The following is a 21989-nucleotide window of genomic DNA, read 5'->3' as shown; positions in this document are numbered from 1 at the left end:
ACGCCCAGATTGCGCACATAAATGGAGAATTTGGGGAGAGGAGATACGATTGTTCGAGCCTTGACATAACCTTGGCAATTTGTAAAAACGAATCGCAAGGCTCGAATAATCGTATCTCGTCTTCTAAAAATTGTCCATTTTTGTGGACAATCTGAGCGTCAATTAGAGAGACATCACTGTACAGTAATGTCTCCCTAACTGACGCTAAGACTGTGCACAAAAATGGACAATTTGGGAAGAGGAGATATGATTGTTCGAGCCTTGCATCATAACGTTGACATAACCTTGACAATTCGTAACTATAAAAACGAGAAGCATAAAAGTTAAACTATAAAAATTCGAGAGACATCACTGTACAGTAATGTTTCTCTAATTGACGCCCAGATTGACCACAATAATGGACAATTTGGGAAGAGGAGATACGATTGTTCGAGCTTTGCGGTTTATTTTTATAGTTCTCGACAATTGTTTACTATAAGAACGAGACACGAGGCTCGATCAATCGTATCTCCTCTTTCCAAATTCGGAAGCCCACAGTATTCGACAGACAGTAATCGGGAACGATCGCAGTATTCGGCTCGCAGTAATAGATACATAACCGCAGTAATATATGCACGCGCATGATTTCTTTATATTTCGATTTTTAACGAAATCTGTGCTTTCAGAGGTGCAATATTTTGGAAAAAAATAAATGTTTGAGTTAAAGAATAATATCTCCTCTTCCCAAGTTATCCATTTTAGTGGACAATCTGAGCGTCAGTAAGGGAGACATTACTGTATTGTAATATGTATCGTATGTACGGTAATGTCTCCCTAACTGACGCACAGATTGCACACAAAAATGAACAATTTGGGGAGAGGAGACGCGATTATTCGAGCCTTACAGTTCGTTTTCATAGTTGTTAACAATTTGTAACTATAAAAACGAGTCGCAAGGCTCGAATAATCGTATCACCTCTTCACAAATTGTCCATTTTCGTGGACAATCCAAGCGTCAATTGGAGAGACATCACCGTAATGAGTTCGGCAGGAAGGTAATTGCGGCATTTCAACGTGAAATGAAACTCGATTTTTCTCTATACGAGAAACGAACTTCGATCGGTCAAATATTTTCCATTCCGTTCGACGACCTTTCGCCGTCTTTCCGGTAACTTCGCGATTCCGCGCTCGTGAAACTTCCGGTCCTTATCGGTGAAAAGCTCGATCGAGCGCGACTCGAGGCTAGCGTTATCATCGAAATTTCTGCCGTTTAAAACGTTTCGTGAACTTCGAAATGAACGACGATCCGACGGCGCACGGTCGGGGCTGTACGGAGGATGCGACGTCGCCTCCCGTCCGAGCTCCAACAATTTTGTACGCGTTGCTAAAGACGCGCGAGGCCTCGCATCGTCGCGGTGGAACGCGATTCCCTCGCGATTCGCCGATTCCGGCGTTTTCGCTTCGATCGCTTCCTCCAATTTCACGAGTTGTCGGCAGCGAACGTCCGAGTTGATCGTTCAGTTGCTCGGAAGCGGCCCGAGATACGCGACACCTTTACGGTCCCACCGAATCGACGGCGCGATCTTTTCCCGACGCGATTCGGCTCTCGATACGGTTCGCGCCGGTTCGTCGCGCTCGGACCGTCACCTTTTTCGATCGATGTCATCGCGAACGATCCATTTCTCGTCACCGGTGATCATTCGTTTCGAAAAAGGGTCGATCGCGTTACGTTCGAAACGCGTATCGCGAATACCGATTCGTCGCGTCCAGCGAATTTCTTACGATTCGCGCGGAATCCGAACGTCGAGCTCCTCGACGAGTCCGAGACATCTCGCGCGATATTCGATCGTTGCGCGCGATGCGTTCGACCTTTTCGCGATCTCTCGTACAGTTGTACGACGATTCGATTCAATTATGACGGTGATTTTGTCATCGTTAACTGCAGAAGGTCGACAAGATGACGTTGGTCATCTTTAAGCGAAAAATCTTCGGAACGAAATTGTTTGAACAAATTCTGCTACGCGCGTTCTGTTAATTATAATCTCAGCTAATTGTCATTAACCTCGCGTATATCTTTGCGAGCCTCGGCCGCTTTCTCGCCTTTATGGAAATAAAAAAAGTAAAACGTGTCGAAAATGTTCATCTTTGCGCTCCGTGTTAAAATCGACTGCGAACTATCGATTAGTACACTAAACCGCACGGAATTTGTTTCTATAGTAACCCTAAACGTGTCAACTACCAAAGTTAAAGACAACAAAAATTATGAACTTAACGAAAGAATGACAATGCAAATGTAACGCTATCTATTCGTGCAAACCGAAATTACTTTCTTGCCAACCCAATAGATAAATAGATAAACAAACAAATAAAATACATAACTAGATAAAATAAATAAATAGATTACATAACTAAATAAATAAAATATATGACTAAATAAAATAAACAAAATACATAACTAAATAAAATAAATGAAATACATAACAAAATAAAATAAATGAAATACATAACAAAATAAAATAACTAAATAAAATGAATACCTAAATAAAATAAATGAAATACATAACAAAATAAAATAACAAAATAAAATGAATAACTAAATAAAATAAATGAAATACATAACAAAATAAAATATGCCAAAAATGCCAAGGTGTTGGTCTTAGTCAACGAACACGTCCTTAATTTTTGTACAGTCGGATAAAACGTGCGGCGGCAGCATCCGCCGCGTTAAAACAAGCAGAACGCAAATGTTATAATGGTAACCAGACACCCATGGGATCGTGCGGTAGATATCTTAGGCTTTCCCGGGAAAATGCGGCGCGACGCATTGCCTATGAATCGGGAGGATCAACGGAACATGAATACACAGTCGCTACGCTATGCGATGCGATGCGAGGCGAGGCGAGGCGCACAGCCGGCCGAGCGTCGCGCTCGCCTGCAGTCGTCACACTGCAGCCGGATTTGCATCGGGTACCGGATGTTTACAATCTGCCACTTGACGGCGACCCGCCGCGCTGTCCGTTACGCGCGTCGCGGTACGTTTATCGTAGGACCTTTTCGAGCCGGCCGATTTCAATCGATCAACGCAACCCCGGCGAAACTTATCTCTCGTCACGCACATGTGTCCTGCAATTCTACCGCCGATTTGTTATTTATAAATATATACCTATGAATAAACATCCGTAACAAAGGAAATAAACGACTGTCATATAATTTAATAATATAATAATATTTATTTATATTAATATATTAATATTTATATTTTATATAATTTAATAATATTTATTTTTATGTCGTCGATTTCGCAATCTACCTTGCAAACGAGCGAAACAAACGTGTTAAAAATATTTTTAATTGGAAATCAAATCTTTAACATTTTTTAACTGGAAGTGAAATGTGTTTAAAACCTTTTAATTGGAAATAAAATCTTTAAAGCTTTGTAACTGAAAATGAAATGTTTAAAATTTTTTAACCGAAGTCAAATCTTTAAAGCTTTGCAACTGGAAATGAAATGTTTAAAATTGTTTTAATTGGAAATCAAATGTTAAAAACTGTTTTAACTGGGAATGAAATATTTAAAATTATTTCAACTGGAAAAATGAAATATTTAAAAAATTATTTCAACTGGAGAAATGAAATGTTTAAAATTGTTTTAACTGGAAATGAAGTGTTAAAAATAGTTTTAACTGGAAATTAAATAATCGGATAGACGACAGGCCCCTCCTAATTTGGACGCAGAGAAGACTAGCTCGCATTCTCGTCGAGATGGATCGATACGGACGGCGATCGATTCATCGAATTCCACCGCTGTTCTTATAATACAGTTCCGAACAGTTTGCGGTGCGCGGCCAATCGCAAAGCAGGAGCCCGCTAAACAATGTATCGCAGCGAGTAATGGTGGCTTAAGCCGATCTCCGATATGTGGGACGCGAAATCAGGTCGAACGCTGATAAACTCTGAAGTAACTCCGAACTCGCGGACGGGCCGCTTTTTATCGCGTTCATTCATGAACGCGGCGATCCCGCGGTATCTAGAACCGGATGAATAACAAAGAGTTATTTATTGGTCGTACACGCCGGTCCTTTTCGTTTGATAAACCGGAGGGGGGCCTGAGGTTGACGATAATGAATTCACTGGAAACTCGAGATAACCGAGACGTTTCTAAAATTCTGCTCAGCGTTTTGAAAACGCCGCGCGGTATTCTCGAGAAATGATGGCGGACCGACGGGATACACCGTGCTCGATTATGTTCGATCACGATTCTAACCGCAGAATCGACCGCCATTTTGTATAGAATGATCTGTACGGACCGTCTTGATTTTATGTGATGTAAATGAAACGTAATGTAACGTAATATACATTAACGTAATGTAAATGTAATATAATGTAATGTAACGTAATATAACGTAATGTAATGTAATACAATGTAATGTAATGCAATGTAATGTAACGTAATGAAACGTAATGTAACTGTAAATGTAATGCAATGCAATGCAATGCAATGCAATGCAATGCAATATAATGTAATGTAATTTAATGTAATAGAATGCAATGCAATGCAATGCAATGCAATGCAATGTAATGTAATGTAATATAATGAAACGTAATGTAACGCAATTTAACTGTAATGTAATGTAAATGTAAATTTAATGTAATGCAATGTAATTTAATGTAATGTAACGTAATGTAATGTAATGTAATGTAATGTAATGTAATGTAATGTAATGAAATGCAATGTAAATGTAATGTAAATGTAATGTAACTGTAAATGTAATGTAATGTAATGTAATGTAATGTAATGTAATAAATGAAACGTAATGTAACGTAATTTAACTGTAATGTAACTGTAATGTAATGTAAATGTAAATTTAATGTAACTATAAATGTAATGTAATGTAATGCAATGCAATGCAATGCAATGCAATGTAATGAAACGTAATGTAAGTGTAATGTAAGTGTAATGTAAGTGTAATGTAAGTGTAATGTAAGTGTAATGTAAGTGTAATGTAAGTGTAATGTAAGTGTAATGTAAGTGTAATGTAAGTGTAATGTAAGTGTAATGTAAGTTTAATGTAAGTGTAATGTAATGTAATGTAATGTAATGTAATGTAATGTAACGTAACGTAATATCAAATTATATAACATATTACAGTTAATATAATATACAATAAAATAGAATATAGATAACTTACTATTATCCTAAAACATATAGTTTCATAAACAATATAAAAATAACCGAAGAAATAGCAACATTTTGTATTACGACGAGTATGCTCGTAAAATAACGGCCAACTGGTCTGCCGTCGCAACAGCGAAAGAAATCCTGGTGCAAGAATGATCGACCATGCGACCGGATCGAGCCATCGATACGCGTAGCCTAGGATTTCATTGATGTCCGAGAAGCGTAAAGAGCGTCGTACGATGCTGGGGAATGAATCGGTTTATTCGCCGGGACGTGTTCCTAATGATCGGACCCCGTGTGCGAGAGTGCTTTTCGAGTAACGATCGTGGCGAGAGGCGATAGCCAGGGGAACGGGTTCAACGAACCCTTGTTTCTGAATTGCGGCGCCATAGCGACCCCTAAATCACTGCTGGCCATGGCGAATCACCGCTATCGGTACTCTATCTTTCGTAGAGCCGCGCGGCGGAGGCGGGCTGCGTGCACGCGGCGCATTTTGCATCCACGCGTGTCTACAGTATACACACCGGGTACACACGTAACTGCGCGTGCATTTGCGTGCCTGGCACAGACTGCGGTAGCGGGCCACGCACCCTCGACAGTCACGCACCAAAACAAACCCCCTTGGCGCCCCTCCCGCCCGACGCCGGGAGCCGACCATGATCGCCGGAGTTAGCCTTTCGATCAGCCGCTCGACCTGCCCGAGGCTTGTCCATCGAGAGACCGAAAGAGAGAGAGAGAGAGAGAGAGAGAGAGAGAGAGAGAGAGAGAGAGAGAGAGAGCAGTTCGTAGAAATTAATAATTGAGACATCCTCCTCGGTTCACGTGGTTGCCTCATACCTCTTAATTATCAGATTCGCTTAATAAGCCTAATTCCCGGGTGGACCCGGGCCCGTCGTAAAAGCGTACCCGGCCGAGGCCCGAAGAGGGATTCGGCGTGGCGTAATCATCGAACGCGACGGCACGAAGATTAATTTCCCGTAATAACGAAACGGTGACCTTTCCCCCGGCGGTGCGCGGTCCCCGCAACGACGTTGGACGCCGGTCGGCTCTCTGCCGGATCCATGGCCAAACGTCGATTTCGCAACTTTCGTGTTTTCAACGATTTGCTTTCATTTTTCCCAACCGCTTCACAACCCCCCGGAGCATTGAAATCTACGATGTCAAATCGTTCGGACGGTTCTGTAATAAGTGGACAGCGGATTTTATTTAACCATTGGAATAAATTGCTGAGAGAAAATACGGAATTGTGAAAATATTCGGAGAATTTGAGAATACTGTTATTTATCAGTAATTATTATTATTATATTGCTATTATTATGTTGTATTATGTTACTACTGTTATAATTATTATTACTGTTAATTGTGTTATACTTATGTTATAATTATGTTGTTATTATTATGTTACTACTGTTATAATTATTATTACTGTTAATTGTGTTATAATTATGTTATAATTATGTTTTTATTATTATGTTACTACTGTTATAATTATTATTACCGTTAATTATATTATACTTAGGTTATTACTGTTACTACTGTAATAATTATTATTACTGTTAATTATGTTATACTTATGTTATAATTATGTTATATTATGTTCCTACTGTAATAATTATTATTACTGTTAATTATGTTATAATTATGTTATGTTATATTATGTCACTACTGTCATAATTATTATTACTGTTAATTATGTTATAATTATGCTACGTTATATTATGTCACTACTGTAATAATTATTACTTCTGTTAATTATGTTATACTTATGTTATAATTATGTTATGTTATACTTATGTCATAATTATGCTATGTTATGTTATGTTATAATGTTATAATTATTTCCAATTAATTAAAAGTATCAGGAGATATAAACTTTTATGAAATTCTACAGAAATACATTTTTATTTATCTGTAATTTCGTACAGTGTATCTAAACAAAATGTTTATTTTGCACAAAGATTCGCTGCGTAACAAGATATAATTTCACGAGGAGCGGTTGATGAATATTTAAAGGAACTAATTTTTTAAAATTAATTGTTACAGAAGATCAATATATAAATTTGTATTACTTTATTATTAAACCGCGAATCTTTATGCGAAACGGTCGAATTTCTGCGTGAATTTCAAGGACAATTGTGCCGAGTATAATTCTTCTTTCTTTGTTCAATAATGTTATTTAGTTGAAATCGGTACACCGACATTCTCGGCTTCTTTCGAATCTTTTCGCTGTGTTCAGTTTCACCAATTTCTGCCATAAATACGTAAAATCCGCAGTCTAGTCGTTTCCAGAAAATTCGAATAATATAAGAAGCTTCCAAAAAAGAGTCTGTTTCTCATAAAAACAAGATACCGCGGTCACCTCGACGTTTTTAAACGTCAGTATACGTATTCTTTTTGACCCGGAAATGTTTTGGACGAGTGTCCGCGAGACGAATTCGACGACCGGGCGGGCGTACGTACTGTAACCCGAGACCTGAAAACAACGGTGAAACAATTTCGACCGTGGATCCGGCGGCGGTCCGTCGGACCACCGTGCCGGCGGCGGCACGCGGGCCGGGGTCCACGCGCACGGACAATCGCTTTCCGAACGAGCGATACAAGGACTTCGTGCAAGGACGCCGGTCGCCGAGTCATTTTTGCGGCGTCGCACGCGAAAATTTACGACGCGCGCCGGTGAATAGTACACACAGAGAAGGTGAATATTTCACGGCGGTCTAAGTTCAAAGAAACTCCGTCACCGCGGCGCGGACGTCCACCGGCGTATCTTAAATCGGTCGCGAAAGGAGAGGGGAGGGGAGGGGCCGGGCCCAGCTCGGCCCGCGTCGCCGACTATGACTGCGTTAAAATTTCCCTCCGCCTGGCGTTTACCTGCGTTTTACGAGTTTTGGCGAATCGTCGACGGGGAAACGGCGGCGTCGACGACGACGGCGGCGGCGACGTTGCCGACGACAAACACGGCTGCCAACGGCAACTCTCTCCAGACCCGATAGACGACGTTAACCGAACAAGGGGGTTGAGAATCAATTAGACGCCGAGTCACCGGAAGTAAGACATGTATGCTTCCTGGCGCGCGCGCGCGCGCGCGTCACTGCCTATTGTTCCGAGACGAGAGACTTCATCTTCTTGACATACGAGCCACCTGCACCCTCGTTGGGCTTCCTTCGAACTTGGTGTCTCTTCGCCGACGTCGCAAGACAAAGATGCCCGGCGACGGCGACGGCAACGGCGACGGTGTTCGCCACTGTGCCGGCGTTCGAGAGCGAACGGCGAAGATGGGACGCCGAGCAGATGACAACAATAACTTAACGATTTTGTACCTGTCCACGGTTCGTCGCTGTGCGCGAAATCGCCGACGGTTTCTTTTGTGGTAAGTGTTTGTATTACTGCGGACGCTCTAAATATTGCGGTATTTTATAAAAGCAATAAAATCTGAGATTTTGTAGCGTGTGATCTTCTGAAAATAGATCTCCTAATTTTTTATATGTTTAATCCTTTGCACTCGAAGCTATTTTAACCCTCAGCGCTCCGAAGGCTCCGCTACGGAGACATTTGTCATTTGTTCCGTAACTCCGAGGGCTCCGCTGCGGAGCCAAATGTTTTTAGCATACGTTATCGTCGGCGTTAGCAATTGTTATCTGTAGTTAAAACGTGCTAAGTCCGTACCGTTACGATTAAACCATTTTTTCACCTTTTCTATGGTTAGCAACGTGGAGAAAAATAAATATTACGATGAGAATTTAGAGCCGAGCGATATCGAAGACGTGTTTGATTTTGAAGAGTTAAAAGACATTGTGGAAGACAATGTTGGCTATGATTCTGACACTTCGAGTAGTAGCAGCGAAATTATACTACCAAAGAGACGAAGAATGAGAATTATTGAAAGGGAAAGCGAAGATTCGTTGCAAGACTTAGACGAATGGAGCGATGTTACGGAAGAATTACATATTCCAGATAGAATACCTTTTAACGTATTGCCACGGGTCCTTGGACCACAAGTTCCTACAAACATCGAACAGCCGATACAATATTTTCAATTATTTCTCACGGACGAATCGGTAAATGAAATTATAAAGGAAGCCAACGATTACGCAGAAAATGTTCTAAACTTGAAAGAAATATCTGGTAACTCTATTTGGCAAAGCGAATACTGTGACACTTGTCCAAGTGAACCCAGAATGCGCATGGGAGACTGTTACCAAAGATATCGCACCATGGTGAATTACAAAATTGAAAATTTATCTTTTATTTACAATAGGAAAATGTATATTTATAAAATAAATAAAATCGAATTCATTCGCAAGAACGTGTAATCTTTTCCGCTCGAAATAAGACTTCCTTTGTCTCAAGCGCTCCGCTCCAAAAATGTGCCGGAGTTGCTGATAGGCAGTATTCGAGAAACACGCGGAGCGCTAAGGGTTAACTGTAAATTTAAAATAATTTTTCTGACTTACGGTATTTTTATTTTACATGACAAAGTGCATTTTATGCGTGTGAAATTGACTCTTGTGACTCGCGCAGCAATTACGCTCTTAACGATTTTTTAAATCTAAACTTTGTTGATATGAAAATTATATCTTAAAACGTGATGTAATAATTTTTAGTGGTGCCTCAGAGTCACCATTCGAGTGCAAAGGGTTAATGTTGATAATTTATAACGCGCAAGCAACGGTAATCGCGGTTTTAACCCTTTGCACTCGAGTGGTGACTCTGAGACACCACTGAAAATTGTTCTATCATGTTACAAAATAATTTTTACGTTGTCGTGTTTGTTTATATTTAAACTACTGTTAAATTGGTAAATGTTCTATCAATTGCAAGGCTCAATTTAGAGAGACCGCAGTAATACCTACAAACCGCAGTAATACTTGCACTCCCCCTATTTGTCTTTTAACACTAAATCGTGTTAAATATTACAAACCGCAGTAATACCTGCATTTCCCCTATTTGTCTTTTAACACTAAATCGTGTTAAATATTAACCTACAAACCGCAGTAATACCTGCATTTCCCCTATTTGTCTTTTAACACTAAATCGTGTTAAATATTAACCTACAAACCGCAGTAATACCTGCACCCCCCTATTTGCCTTTTAACACTAAATCGTGTTAAATATTACAAACCGCAGTAATATCTACACTCCCCCTATTTGTCTTTTAACACTAAATCTAATAAATATAACAAAGTAAAATTGAAAAGAACGGAATTTATTTCGATTTAGCAAAGCTTTTATCACATAATTTACTGAAAGTTTATCCATAGTTTGCAGAATTGCAGAACAAGAAAACTGTCGTCTCTCGACCGCGGTTAAACAAATAAAATTCTCGCAGAGAAAACGAATTCTACAGATTTGGACGTGTTCGTCGAATACACGTAGCCCGATACGTTTCCAATATCGTCGGGATCGCAATCGCAAAGAGACGAGTCATCCGATGTAACGCTGTTAGGGTAATCGTCTCCGCCGCGATTGCTATTTAAAGAAAATGATTGAGCCTCTTTCGAACGCACCGTTCGATCTCGGAGATTCGTCGATAAACTCGCGTTTACGATTGATACGGTCGATTCTGAATCTTCTGGCGATTTTATCGTCATCGACGACCACACAGCCTCGATAATTTCGGTGAATGAAGATCCGCGCACGAACGCGCGTTGATAAAAATAAGCGTTCCGTTATCGCTGCGGCGAAGAGCACACGAAGCTCCGATAGCCGCGCAAGTGTTAAAACACGCCGTACATTGCCAGCCGTCGCAATGGCCGACAGAACTTTTGCCAATGGACGAAGCCGCGGATCAAAACCGTTCAAATTTTCATTGTCGCTGCAATCGTTGCAAAGATGGGGCTCAATTGTTACGATTCGACTGTAAATTTTAAGGCATTTATGACGAAAATTGGAAGATCGTTTGCAGGGCTGTGAAAAGAGGCGTTCAAACGGTCTGAAAATGTTATTGCATTATTATCAATTTATTAACGCTAGATTTACCGAGCACAAAAACCAGCTGTTTTATATTAGTTCATAAAAGTAACAATAAAACATTTATTCCGTTTTTTAACAAGTGTTATTGTAACGTTTGCCGTAAGTAACATATAGATTGAATAAATAACACATAAATGTATATTTACAACATGAATAATCGCAAAATTAAGAAATTAATGACCAGTCATTTTGACGGGTTTGGTAAATCTAGTGTTAAAATGATTGAGCAAATAAATTAATGTCTAGGTGATTCTTCTATCTTGTAATTGATACAAATAGTTACTACTTTGCATAAAAATTTGCAATCCAGTCGCGATATATCGTAGTATATGTTTTTGTTCGAAATGCTATGTCATGTACTAAATATACTATACTATAAATATACTAAAATATTCTGCCGTGTCGTTAATTCGAAAAATATTAAAAAACGCTCTTCTAGTTCTACAATTAGAAAATATTAAGAAACGCTCTTCCAGTTCTTCAATCAGAAAATATTAAGAAACGCTATTCTAGTTCTTTAATCAGTAAATATTAAGAAACGCTCTTCTAGTTCTTCAATCAGAAAATATTAAGAAACGCTATTCTAGTTCTTTAACCCCTTAACGCGCAGAAACGTATTAACACGGGCGTGCAAAACCGGCCAAAATGTGCAGACCCGTATATATACGGTCGGCGTCGCAACTTATGTCGCTAAAATGTTCAGATTCGAATATATCCGAGCAGTAAAAATAACTTAATAAAAACCAAGGAAAACATTCAATTTATTGATATTTATCGTGTAATTCTATATTGTAAGCTGTAAAGTTTGTTTATTTGGGATTATAAAATATGGCCTTTTAGGGTGACACTTATAAGCATCTCTGACCTGGTAATTGTTTCTATCTATCTATATCCATTATTGCGTATCTAATTAGCGTTGGCACTTTTGTGAGTTTTGTTATGACTAATTTATTTATTACTCTCCAGTTATCTCCGATCTCTTTCTATTTTTTGCTTATTCAGGAATAAAATATGCACTTTTAGGATGGCACTTATGAACATTTAGTGTATTATTCGTGAGCAAGTCGTGAAGTAAAGTAGACGTTATCAAAGTGAATTTCTTCAAAGACAATTGTTTTTTATTTTTTACAAATATTATTAGTGTCAACATATAAAAACGTTTTTGTTTTATGGTGTATTTTTATAGAGAGTAAATTGGATTTTTAGTGTATAAAAGGTATGTTTTCTAATGTTGAAATAAGGAATGTTGGGCTATGTGCTGCACCTTGTTTTGAAATTTACCATACAAAAGAAAATTTTGAATAGTTTTAGTTTATTATATATTTTTCAGCTAATAAATATTATTATTATATTATTACAAATTTAGGTAAAATTAAATATTTTTCAGTTTTTTTTTTCGTCTCCTCCTTCCCCTTCAAAATAGTAACTGGTAATTGAAAAACAGTACGATGGGTACAAAATTCGATCTGCAATGCGATTCAATATTCACTATAATTATTTATCCACTATTTTTATTGAATTTTTAGTAACTTTTGCATTTTTGTTACATATTTATTGAAATTAAGGTCCAAATATGTATATATATATATATATATATTTTCTTAGATAAAAAAAATTGATTTTTTTTGGTCGGTTTTTTTTTTAAATTGTGCATTAAGGGGTTAATCAGAAAATATTAAGAAACGTTCCTCCAGTTCTACAATCAGAAAATATTAAGAAACGCTCTTCTAGTTCTACAATTAGAAAATATTAAGAAACGTTCTTCCAGTTCTTCAAAGAGAAAATATTAAGAAACGCTCTTCCAGGTCTTCAAACAAAAAATATTAAGAAACGCTCTTCCAGTTCTTCAATCAGAAAATATTAAGAAACGCTCTTCTAGTTCGTTGATTCGATAAATATTAAGAAACGTTCTTCTAATTCTCTAATCAGAAAATATCAAGAAACGCTCTTCTAGTTCTTCAAACAGAAAATATTAAGAAACGCTCTTCCAGTTCTTCAATCAGAAAATATTAAGAAACGCTCTTCTAGTTCTACAAACAGAAAATATTAAGAAACGCTCTTCTAGTTCTCCAATCAGAAAATATTAAGAAACGTTCTTCTAGTTCTCCAATCAGAAGATATCAAGCAACGTATTTCTCCTTCCTCAATCAAAAAATATTAAAAATACTCTATTTCACCAGTTTGTAATACCAAAATTATCAATTACATCCCAAATTAGAGCTTCGAATTCGTTCCTCGTCCCATAAAAGCGTGATTTAATACAGGCCTTGCACATGGCTGAAAATCGAGGTTCACGCGGTGTCTAACATTTAACAGAGCCAATGTTCCACCTTGTCGTTGAATTATTTCGAAAAGGCCTAATAAAGTATCGGATTCCCCATTGTACCGCCGAACGTTTCGAAACGCCGGTGCGAGGAGCGGATGATCGGTCGTTTCCCTCACCGTTCCTGACAAATTATAAATCGTAACAAGCCGATGAAAGATTTCTGGCGCCTACACGCGGAAGGAGTGGGACGACGACGTCGTGCTCCTTCATAAAGGGAACGCAAAGGAGGCTCATTAAGATCGGAACACGTGAGCCGCAAAGGCGTGCATGCTTTTACCTACGACATGCGGTAGGCGGGGTTATTGCTCGAGCCGAAACAAGAATTTTTCGGTCTCGGACGGAGGCTAATTATTCCGCCTTGCCGCGGTTTCCCGCGAAATTCATCCTTCTAATTCGACTCGTCGCTGCGAGATGCGATTGTTTCTGCCTAACTCGCGCGCGGATTGCTCGCATAAATGGACAAAAAGATTTGGGAGGTGGAGAGCCTTGACATAATCTAGATAATAGAGCCTTGATAATACAGGGTGTCCCGAAAATGTCTCGCAATCCGAAAGTGGCGGGTTCCTCAGGTCATTTGAAGCAACTTTTTCCTTAGCGAAAATGCGATCCGCGGCTTCGTTTACGAGTTATTAACGAAAAACAGTGACCAATCAGAGGCGAGATCATTTGGCGCGAGACGGCCGAGCCAATGAGCGGAGGAACTCGCGTCGGCCGCACTCGATTCTTATTGGTCACTGTTTTTCGTTAATAACTCGTTAACGGTGCCTCGGAGAAAATTTTTGTAAATGAAGAAGTTGTTTCAAATGATCCGAGGAACCCGCCATTTCCGGATTGCGAGACATTTTTGGGACACCCTGTATACAATCGGTAACTATAAATAATCGACAACAAAATTTGGGAGGAGGAGAGCCTTGACATAATCAAGATAATATAACCTTGATAACATAGTTGTCGACAACCAGCAGCTATAAAATAAATAATCGAATTTCCTCTCGCCATATTTTCCATTTTTGTGCGCAATCTGAGCGCAAATCTGAGAGGAAAAATTGAAAAATTAAAAAATTGTTGTACCCGCTTTCCTCTCAATTATGTTTTACTATTCTCTTTTTTCAGAGCATTCCCAGAATTCCGAGAATGTGACCGACGGCGTCTGCGGAACGATAAGTTACGCCTTCGATAAAAGAAAAGAAGAAACAGAAAAAGTTTCAGAAAATATCAACCCCTAATCGGCTTGAACGCGAAGACGCTGCCCACGCGTGCCAAGCAAAACAATGGAGGAACGTCGCGAAGCACAATTACGGCGGTAGCCAAATACGATTCGCCCACCCAACCGCATTCCACGGCTTTGCTCACTTTTCGTTTGTTTGTCGCCTTTCGATCGTAATTTATCGGTAGTGATAGGTCAACGGTCGACGCAACGCCCAGCGCGGATGCTTCACCGGTCAGCGCGCGACCGAATTCTCAAATATTTCCCGAAGCCGATTCACGGAAAGACGGGTAGAATTCGGTTCAAGTTTTATGGTTCGATTAATTTTTTTTTATCAAGAGTTACTTACAATTCATATTCTCCAGGGCTGGGGATAAATGATAGATTTTTGAAATATCTTGTATTTTCTCACGTGACATGGAATTCGGCGATTCGAATTTCTTGAAATTGCAGTTACATGTGCAAATAACATTTTCAAATATATTTATACACGTAATACATATATATATATATTGGTACATATATATATTTATATTGGTATATTTATTTATATTTATATTGGTACATTTATTTATATTTATACGGTCCATTTACTATTTGAAAAATCTATCCTTTCCCAGCCCCGATTTCGTCGACAAAAGAACGAGACTCTAACAATATCTAATAATTAATAATTATCTCAACGGAGCGCGAACAATTAGCACCGTACAAAATTCAATATTTCCAACGACTGAAACAACATCACCCCTAAATTCGCGTCAATTGAGGAATATTTGTATTCCATGATGTTAAAGCGAGCGCGGTTAAATTACATTGTTTACCGAACGATTAAAAACAGTCCGTCCGCAAACAGCAGAACAGAGGAATGTCCACCGAGAAGATCTTTTAAATCGTGTTCTGTGAAAATCCCGTGCTCGCGTACTCGAAACAGTTCAACGAATCCGCGTGTGCAAGCCCGCGCGCGCGCGCGCGCACACACACACACACACGGGTGGTGCGCGACGCCCGAGACGTTTTCCGAGCTCTCCCGTCAATTAGTTAAACGTCTCTTCTTCATCTTTCCTCTGCTAGCCGCGACAAGTGGCTGGGGTTGGCTCGTTTCGTCGCGCAGCGATCCGAGGCAGCCGGATCGGATGAACAATCCCGCCCCGCACGCCGATCTAATCGAAGAACAATCCCACCGGCGTTCTCAATATCTTAAGCTCGACCTATCCCGCGTATTAATTTACTTTCGCGAGCATCGACTTCGACTAGTCGGCGGCGGCCATCAATTTCCATTACAGCTTCCGACAGGCATCGCTTTCGGACACACCCCTTTCTGCATCGAGCCCCTGAGCACGGTAATATCGTTACCGATTTTCGCGTCGATCGTCGGAACGCTCTCTCTCTCTCTCTCTCTCTCTCTCTCTCACTCTCTATTTATTTATTTATATACAGAGTGTCCCAAAATTATGGTATTTCCGGGAAATGGGGGATTCCTGAGGTCATTTGAAGCAACTTTTTCCTTAGCGAAAATGTTCTACGAGGCTTCATTTACGAGTTATTAACGAAAAACACTGACCAATCGGAGAGCGAGCGCGGTTGGCGCTCCGCCCTAGCGGCCAATGCCGCGTCGCGCCGGCCGTTTGACGCAGCGGCGGTGATCGCGAGGGCGGGGCGTCAGTCGTACGCGATCTCTCGTTGGTCAAGCGTCTTTCGTTGATAACTCGTAAACGATGCCTCGCAGAAAATTTTTGTAAAGGGAAAAGTTGCTTCGAATGACCTCGGTAATCTCTAATTTCCCGGAAATACCATAATTTTGGGAGACCCTGATATGCAAAGAACAAGAAGCCAACGTTAACACTGAAACGATGACAAAGTACAAAACCGATCACGTTGGAGATCGTGTATAATTTTCATTTATCCATGCTTGTCAATATATTTGTTTAAATACTCGCTTTAAACAAGTTAATTCATCTACAGATCCGAGGCGATCCTATAGAATTTCTATATTTATTAAATTATTTGTCAGAAATTAGATAGTCAAATTAGTAATGTTTACGATCCGGGTTAAAACGGACCCGAGAGCCGGCCAGCCGGCCGTCCGTTAAGTACTCGCTTTAAACAAGTCAATTTATCCACAGATCCGAGCGATCCTACAGAATTCCTATATAATTAAACTAGTTGCCAGAAATTCGATAGTCAAATGGTAACGTCTACGATCCGAGTCAAAACGGACCCGGCCGTCCGAGCGTTAATAACGGTAACAGAGAATCAGCGTTTTGGATGAACGGTCCGTGTAAACTCGTTTGAAATTTCCTGATATCTATGTCTCTCCGTGGCCCGTCGCGAGCCATCGAACCCCTTAAACGCGAGCGAGCGAGCGGGCAACCGACAAAGAAAAGAATGGGGAGAGAGAGAGAAAAAAAAGTGGTCCCCGATTCGTTGAAAAGCACGCACAGACAGGTCTCGCGGGCTGGAGCCGACGACCGGCATATGCGTACATGTGTTTAACTTTCCGTCGACGAGGTTCTCTCTCTCACTCTCTCTCTCTCTCCGCGACGAGGAGACGCGCCCCGAGGAAGCAGCCCTCGCCTAGCATTGAAATGAAAATCAGCGCGAGCAGTTGCGCGCACCCGATGATCTCCTTCGACCGATAAAGCAGCTGTGCTAGTCGTCTCGAAAGGGCCGACTGGTTCGCGACCGGGTCGCCGCGTGAATACACCAGGAGAGCAGCTCTCTCTCTCTCTCTCTCTCTCTTTCTAACCCCGTCGTAACGAACTTTCGTAATTTTGTTCCGCGATCGAAGAAAAGAGCCGATACGTCCGCATGAAAGCGGCGAGAAACCGGCTCCGGTCGCTCGTCTTCGAGCCTAACCGTCTCGCGACCTACGCGAGCGCGCGTCGAATATGCTAACCGAACGGTTTTCCGCGAGGGAAACGTGCTGCGACAATGGCGGCGTCCTGCGGGACGCGTGCTTCCGTAGCCGCGTCCTCCTGGCGCGCGAACGCCGCTCGCCTTCCAGCCGGGATTCGAGGGCTCTAATTACAGGAAAATGCAAATAATTCGAACGGAACCGGCGAGTAGTAAACCGGTAATTGCCGGTGCCGGTGCCGGCCATTCCGCGAGCTTTTGCATATAAGAAGCAGAATCGGGAAACGCGTTGCCGCTTCGCTAACCAGCTACGCACTCTTTTCCACGCTGCGTACCGGTGCGCCGGCAGCATAACTAAACAGCTTTTCGAACGAGCCGCGAGAACGCGTCGAAGGATAGCGCGACGTTGGCCGACGAACGCGAGCGCGAGACGATCTTGCGATTATGTCGAGAGGCGCGTAAAAAAGCGTGTTCTGTCACTGGTCGCCGATTTCGTTGGTTCGAGCATTGGCAACCGCTCCGACGACGCCGATGGGGCAACTAACGTGAACGTTTCCGAGGCAAGAAACTGTTGTTCTTAACGCTAATCTTATCGAAGACCGAAAGCGATCTCCGACGCGTGTTGCTTCATAAGCGTGAAAAGATCGAGGTTACGTAGATTCTTGAATGAAGAAAATTCTCCAATAATTCCCTGCGAAAGAGCCTCTTCAATTACGACAGTATTGCAACGAAAATGCTGACACCGGTCGTTTCGACACGGTGGATTTAGCGTACGTGTTTTGGACAATTGCGAATTTACTCGCGAATTTATTAAAACAAGAGACCCGTTTGTCGCGACAACTCGAGAGCTGATATTCGGATCCGAAAAGCTTGGACAGAGAGAGAGAGAAAGAGAGAGAGAGAGAGAGAGAGAGAGAGAGAGAGAATGTCAACGAGAAAATCGGCTCGACGAACGAAAAATATGCCAAATCATTGTACGATTAAAGTATCTGTAAAGTACTCGGGCGTCGATCAAATTCGACGATTAAATTAGTTCCGAGTCAAAAAGTGCGTGTCGGATAGAACGCGATAAAAATGTCTGGTTATCGTCTTACCTTGTACGAATGAAGTCGCCGTAAGAATTCCCAATAGATTCGAGCTGGTAGAATGACGCGCGCACATCGTGTCGTCCGAACGGCGAGAATCCATCCGTCGCAGGATGCACGGAATTCGAACGGAAACGATAACGGAAGAAACGGGTTCGAAGATGATGCCCGTCGTCGTCGACGTCCCCGAGCCTCGGCAGATCGGATACGAACGCGAGAGATATTATTGTGCGCGGCTACACGTGCCGCCGCGACTATTTTCCAGGGTCGTAATGCGCCAACGCGATTCTCACGTGTCTCTAACCCGAGCCGCCATCTTGGCCGTCCACCATGCGAAGTGCGGCCCCCACCACTGGCGAGCGTCTCGCCCCTCTCTTTTAGCCACCGCGGAGCGAACTTCTCGATGTATGCGTACCGCGCCGCCGATCGACGGCCGGTGTCACCGCGAAAAAGAATTTTCAACGGGACGCGCGCGGGCCTGGACCACACACACACGCGCGCGCGACCCCTTTGACGCGAGACATCTCCAATTCAGATGGAAACGGATACGGGGACACGGATGATCCGTCGCAGGGCCGCCGCCGCCGCCGCCGCCGAACTAGGCGAAACGAGGCGACGCCGTGCCGGTGAATTGCAAAACGTTGCACGATTTTAATATCGCGCGGGCTGATTCAGTTTCGCATAGTCGGCCGATGAGTCACGTTCACCGTCGCTTCGAGAACGTTATCATGCTGCGGAGGCCGCGTCGCCGGACTTTTGGCACGCCGAGCACCACCACGTGGCCCCCTCTTGGTCCGCCGTGACAACCTCCGTCGCGAACGCTCCCGCGTTCCAATCCTTTGGAAATCCGTTTCCGTAACGACTTCGAAATTGCCGGTGTCCTCGAGAGATGCCGAGAGAAATTCTCGGTACTCGGACGAATCGCTCCGAACCAGATGGTTCTCGGAGAAGCTCCGCCGGTTCCCTCGTTGCGCGCGATGATAAATCTGTCGGCGTTCGAGGCATCGTAGAACACGTTTTCCGAGATTCTTAGAGGCATTGTTTTCCACGGTGTGTCCTCGGTCGCAAGCGAAAGAAGAATTTCTGATTGCGGTAACGAGCAACGTCCGCGCACGGATTTCGCAGATCCCAGATGAATGGAAGCTTCCGACGTTACCGGCGCGCCATGTGCACCGCAAGGTCCCCTCGCCCCGTCCAATCGAGGTTGTTGTCGTAGCAGTCTGGCCGGGTGGACGGTCGGTCGGTGACATTTTCATCGATGCGGAAAAACGTTCGGGCGTGCCGGGATATCGGGACTGCGACGGTTTTGCTCGCGCGTTTGAAAATAGAGGCGCCGCTTAGGTGGCTCGAAGGCGAAGGCGCAACGCCGTTATCCGTCTTATCGGGGGGGTATTACGTAAGCGCGAGCGCGTCGCCCACGTCTTTCGCAGAAGGGGCTTCGTGCTCGGCCGATAGCCGAACGCTGAAACACGAACGGAACTAGGGAGCAGAAGCGGCGGCCGGCGGACCGACCGATCGTCGCGTTCCGGATAAACGAGTCCGGCGTGCAACCCGGCAAAAGCAGTTACATACGCCGCGCGGCATGTTGTAACCGTTAAACGTTGATCGGCGTTCGAAAGCTTTCCTCTCCTCGTGACGAGCGCGCTCGTTCTCGGCGGCGCGTTCACGTGAACGCGATTTACTGCGCAGATTCCGAGTCACGCGGCCGACTCTTCATTCGTACCTATGTCGCGGGCGCGCGCGCGCGCGCGAGCGCGATAACTTCTCTTCCTCTTCGCGTCCCACCGCTCTGCCCTCGGACGTCGAACTTTCCTTGTTCCCACTTCGAGCGTCTTCAACCACTTTCCAATACGTACGACTTACGTTTTCGATTCTCCTACTTTCCCTCAGCGCGCGCGAGCGCGCGGACACGGTGTGGCCGTGGTTACTTTTAACTCCGCGAGAGACCACCTAGAGTGCCACACCACGCTCGTCGTCATCGTTCAATTAGTCCGTTTACGACGACACCGACCTCGACGCGCGCGTTCCATTCGCGTAGCTTTCACGCACTTCCAATCGTTTTCTTCGTCGCCTTCCCATCCTACTTGGCTACAGGTTAGGTTGTCACGGGGTGACCCGCCGTCGAACTTCTTCGTTACGAACACCGCGGAAGCGCCGTATCAATTCGACGCAACAGTTTCAGCGTGAGCCAGTGTCTAGACAGTACGCGTCAGCGTAGTGTTTGGTAGCTCGTTCCTTCGCCAATGTAGCATTTCCCTTTCCAATAGGCCTCCGTATATTTTTCGACGATTCTCTCGAAACGTCGTGTAATCGCATTTCTGGCGCGTCGGCGGCGGCGGTGCGCGCGTTTCGCAGCGACGGTTGGCACCAGCGTCGCTTCTCTCGTTCTCGCGTGTCACTGTCGCGTCGGTTCCCCGCGAGAATCGCGGCGAAACTCTGCCGCTCGATGACAAACGGTCCTAATGTGGGCAACGTGAAAGTATGCGTAATACACGCGCGCTGGTTCGCTGGTAGCGGGCGCGGGCGCGGGCTCGCGCGCCCGTTCGTTCGTGAGAAAACATGACCGAGTCGCGTGCGCGCTTTGCTTCTGCGCACGCGAGAGACGCAGTTTAAGCCGTGCGAGGAGAGAGAGCGCGACGTCTCTCGCGCTACACACTGGGTGGCCCGGGTTAGCGTACGGCGCAGTTAAAATGGCCGCGCGAGTGTGTTATTTCCTTTCTCCGTCTGTCTGTCGGTCGTCTACCCCCTCGCCTCACCGTTCCTCTCTCTCTCTCTCTCTCTCGCGGCGTGCTCGGTGGCAACACACACAAACACACGAGCGCGCGGTGGCGGCATCCCGTAACCGACCCGACCCGACCCGACGGATCGCGTGGACGCGCGCGCGCGTTACACACGCGGCGGACGAATGCGGGACACGATCTCGCGCGTAACGGCGCGAACCTCGTCGTCCTCTCGTCGACGGAACGAGACTTGCTCGTCGACGCTCGTCGTACGCCGGCATGTCCCGCGAAAAGCGGAGCAAAAGAAAACGGACGCGACACGATTATTCGCGGTGACACTCGCGGCAGATGCTCGCGCGAAGATCCGCGTGGGACTGTGCGCGGTGGCGCGAGTCGGACGCCGTGAACGACGACGGGACGGGGAACACCGAGCGGTCGAGCACAGAGACTCGAAACCGAGGAGATGCGATGCGAAAGAGCCGGCCGCGCCGCCGAGCGGCAGTCGCCGGAACTGCGAGGGTAAATAGCGCCCCGCGAGGAGGGGAGGGCCGGAGCGGTCGGCGGTGGGGGCAGCAGGGGAGAGCAGGGGCTCTCTCGCGTACCGAGCCGTACGTCGGATAGGGACTGGCGGTGGGAGGGGGAGGGGGGTCGAGAGGAGGCAGGCGCTCGG

At 43.9% G+C, this 21989-nt stretch overlaps 1 protein-coding gene across 5 annotated transcripts in view; it reads right to left on the bottom strand.

The window, feature by feature from the left end:
* Positions 1 to 21989, bottom strand: part of LOC117223580 (serine/threonine-protein phosphatase 4 regulatory subunit 1) — a 331703-nt gene that overhangs the window by 175239 nt on the left and 134475 nt on the right. Inside the window, exon 1 of one of the 5 annotated variants that reach the window (XM_076518957.1) lies at positions 18609 to 21453. The exons of the other annotated variants lie outside the window; for them this stretch is intronic. The gene's annotated coding sequence lies outside the window, so the exon portion shown is untranslated. Of the gene's footprint in view, positions 1 to 18608; positions 21454 to 21989 lie in introns of those variants that run through there. 5 annotated transcript variants of the gene reach the window in all.

Source organism: Megalopta genalis, chromosome 1 (genome assembly GCF_051020955.1).
Source record: "Megalopta genalis isolate 19385.01 chromosome 1, iyMegGena1_principal, whole genome shotgun sequence".
Taxonomy (NCBI): Eukaryota; Metazoa; Arthropoda; class Insecta; order Hymenoptera; family Halictidae; genus Megalopta; species Megalopta genalis.
The sequence above is the reverse complement of the archived record's forward strand: the minus strand, read 5'-3'. Positions and strand labels throughout refer to the sequence as shown.